The sequence below is a fragment of the Chanodichthys erythropterus genome, chromosome 18 (genome assembly GCF_024489055.1).
Source record: "Chanodichthys erythropterus isolate Z2021 chromosome 18, ASM2448905v1, whole genome shotgun sequence".
NCBI classification, from domain to species: domain Eukaryota; kingdom Metazoa; phylum Chordata; class Actinopteri; order Cypriniformes; family Xenocyprididae; genus Chanodichthys; species Chanodichthys erythropterus.
Window position 1 is genome coordinate 36,626,294 of NC_090238.1, and position 4,324 is coordinate 36,630,617.

A 4,324-nucleotide genomic window follows, 5' to 3' on the forward strand; every position below is an offset into this window, starting at 1 on the left:
AGTGGATCAAACTTAAAGGGATAGTTCACCCAAAAATGAAAATTTGATGTTTATTTTATTTGATGGACATTAAAAAATTATTATATAAATACTGTTCGGTTTCTCGCACAAACCGATTGTTTTGTGTCTTAGGACATCAGTGTGTCGTCACTATGAAAGTAAATCAGTAGCAAAACCCGAGAGGTTGCTGACTTGAATGTGAGAACTTGTCGTATTAATATTTGCATTCGTAAATTGAAATTTTTAAACGTTAACCATCTGTAATGTCATATCCAATCAGATTTCTTTTCTCCCATATCCCCCACACCCACCATGCACACACATACACACATTTGACTTTACAACACACAAACGCACACCTTTATTTATTCTCATTCTCTCTTGCTCTCTTAAGTAATGAGTTTACGCAGATAGATTTTAATAATCAATTTAAAAAGATGTAAAAAAATAAATAAAATAAAAATAGCGCCCCCCCACACACACACACACCCATTTTGCTCTCTCACATCTGCTTTCAAGTGCTCAAGTCGCAAAAAGTGTAGCAAAAGTCAAAGCGCCAGGAATTGAACTTGTACGGCCAGATCTGAGAGATTGTAAGCGCCGACTTGAAGCTGTACAGCGAAACTGAAGTAAAGTTCAAAAGTAAATATGTCACACACATTTGTGTCTGTCATTTTGTTTATGTGTTTACACATTTGTAACTATTAATCTGCAACTACAACTTCGTAACACGGGTGTTTTGATTGTTGTCTGTGTGTGCAAATCGAAACATTCAGCTTTTCACATCAGGGCTGTGAGTGTAAATTTCAATTTACAAATACAAATATTAATACGACAAGTTCTCACATTCAAATCAGCAACCTCTCGGGTTTTGCTACTGATTTACCTTCATGCTGTACGTCACAAGCCGCAGGGTTAAATTTGGATTTGTCTGTGCATGTTTTTTGACTCTTATAGATTGTGTTCCCATTGCCATGTATTATACGACTGACAGATGGCAACGGTTGGAGTTAAAAATCATCTCTACTGAAGAAACAAAGAAACTTACATCTTGGATGCCCTGGGGGTAAGCAGATAAACATCAAATTTTCATTTTTGGGAGAACTATCCCTTTAATGTTATGAAGCGACAAAAAATACTTTTTGTGGTGACAGTGTGCATTAGAAAATATGTTTCATTGCCATTTTTGGGGTGAAATATGATTTACGTTCTTAACAGGCAACAGGTTTTATGAGATTAAGACAACTTAAATTTATAATCCACAAATATATTTATGGCCGTGAGTTGAACTCTGTGTCAAACAGCAGGTGAGCATATGGACTGGTGTTGTGCTGCGTGGCTCCTGTTTGAGTCATTAATTAAGATATAAGCATTTCTGTCAGACCGTGAGTGTCTGTTTTTATGCACGCTGCTGCATTATTTTCAGTGCTGTCGCATCATGATCGTGTGCTGCTGCGGACAGTCTGCTAAATCTATAGTGACACTGTGTGTTAATTTTAGCAGCTGTGTTTGTCTAGAGGATCTTGAAACCTGTGACATTGATTTGGTCTTTTTGGATTTTGAGTGAAAAACCTACAGGTGTTGCATCAGAAAACGGCAGACAGCTGCCCACAAAACAACTGCTCTGAGATCAGGCCAGCAGTTGCAGAAACTGCTGAGACTATAGTCTTACAAGTTAGTCATCCATTTTTTTTTTAAGACTATTCATAACTTTTTTAAGTCAGTTACATAAAAATGTAGATTGGTCTAATTTGCTACCGAAAAGTAAACAAAACAAATAATTCCCAGTGAAAATTCCCGTCCTAATTGTTTTAAATTCATGTTACATTTTTCATGTTAACATGAATCTGTGCAAGTATCATTCCCTGAAAACACCAAAATCATATACACTGTAAAAAAAATCCCGTTGTTTCTACGGAAAAATACCGGCAGCTGTGGTTCCCAGAACAATACTGTAAAAATTACATCAAACCGTAAACATACTTAAGGAGTTACATGTGTATTTAACATTTTAAATCTGTTAAATTTACGGTAAAATAACGTATTTCATTAACTGATATAATGTTAATTTACCAACCTAATGAAGTACTAATATCTGTTTTGTACCTTTATAATACACTGACAGTCACCAAACACAGTGGTGATGAGAGTCACATGATGCATCAAAGTTCATCACAAGCAGCTTTTCCACAAGCTGAGGAGGACAATACTAACATATAGAAGGAGCACACTGTGTCATTCACACACACACTGAACACCATCATGGTAACACACGTGAAATTTTAAAAATGCACTAAACATGTAACATAAAACCCTAATGTACATAACTGATTAGAAAAAAATGAGAAAAACTAAGAAGAAACAGAGTTATTTCAACGAAAATATATCAAATGTGAAGTATCACGCAGGGAATTGTGGGAATGTCAATTTACGTTTTTTCACTGTAAATTTTACAATGAATTGTTATTTTTCACTTCCAAAAGCTGTGAATTTAATGGTATTTTACCGTAAAATTACATTAAATGTACCATTAGATCTATTACAGTTATTCAACGTATATAGTACGGAAACTTTCTGTAAACCAATTGACAGTTTTTCACCGCAGCATTTTTACAGTCTTTTACTGTTAAAATCACGGTCATTTTTTACAGTGTACTGCTCCAAAGTTATAAAGGTAAATCATCTAAATCTACTCATAGTTGAACTTCTTTTCCTAATTTCACCACCAGGGTGACAAACAAACCTGCTCAACATCACAACACACATGCCGCTGGTGTGTTCGGCCCATACCTGCTGTTTGCAGTTACGTTTAATAGATATAATTGGATATGACTCTCATTAGGGCGTTTATGATGGGAGAGTGAAATAACTAAAGGCATCTGCTCTGCTCTGATCCGCGATGTGACAGTGGGATATGAACAGATGTTATACGTTGATTGAAGCCCAATTGATGAGTGTGTAACAGAGCATTACATCACTGTGTGTGTGTGTGTGTGTGTGTTAATGAAAGCAAATGCTGATTTGTCACCTCTCACATTCTGTCCAGTAAACTGTGTTTCCCCTGATGTGTCCATGTCAGGAGGTCACAAACGCTGAACGCCACAGTTTATAGTGCACACTCTCTGCAAATTATAAATCAATATGTGCTTTCACGACTGATAAATATAGACCTGTGCAGTTGTGTCAAAAAATGTCAGGTGCATTAATAAAACTGACTGACCATAAATATTTCTAACACTATGTTTTGGGGCACCTATTGTATCTAGTAGTGTTCTTCTTCTGCTCTTGAGTCTATGGCAGCCCATAGAACCAAATGGTAAAAAGTTGTGAAATTTGGCACACAGATAGAGGACAGTCTGAACATTAACCTCAGCAATTTTAGACTCTCTAACCCAATCCCTCTAGCGCCACCAACTGTACAAATTTGCACTCATGTTTAGAACTAGGCTAGAAACAAAATTTGACATGACAATTTCAAACATTTTGCTTAAAATCATCTCCAAATGTCTTACTCATCTTACTCACTGCCTTGATTTTTAGTTCCAAGTTCTGCCCCTTGCAGCTATATTTTTCATTAAAAAAGATTTTGTCTATATGACAATGAGATTATTTAGCTGTTGTTTCCTTGTGTGACCCCACTGTACTTTGTCTACTCCTACAGTACATTGGTATAAAAGAGTATATTTTACAAGAAAATACTATTTCAGTCTGTCTACTTCACGTTTAATTCAGTGTGTTGGCATTTCTTTGTAATTATTCGTGAAATTTACAAGCTATTTCTGATTGAAAATAGTTTCAAAGTAAATCCTACACCAAATGTATTTTTCAGCATAGAGTTAGAATAATTAATCAGCATTGTGAATGTTAACCTGTATTCCCAGCAGTCAATTATTATGTATTGTGATGCCGTCAAACGGCCTTTCATATGGAAACAAGATGCTTTAACCAAACTGCTTCAAGGGAGAAAAACAGGGAGAGTGTATATGGTTTCCTCTCTTCAGGGCTGTTCAAAACATCAAAGTACTTCTTAAGGACAGAGACGCATCTCTTATGGAAAACAGTGTTTCATTTGCATTACAGAGTGTCTCAGGAGAATCATATTTGTTCATTTGAACATGCACACTTTGCAATTCTGTTCACTTTTTTTTAAAAGTTCTTTTTAGAATAATTTTTATATCACCTAGCAACCACTTGGAACACTCTTGGATTCTCTTGTAATTAAAGACTGGAAGAGAAAAAAGCGAGAGTAGCAAGAAAAAAAAAAATCTAAATTGAAATTTACAGACAGCTGTGGTTGCCGTAAACCATAAATAATACGGTAGCA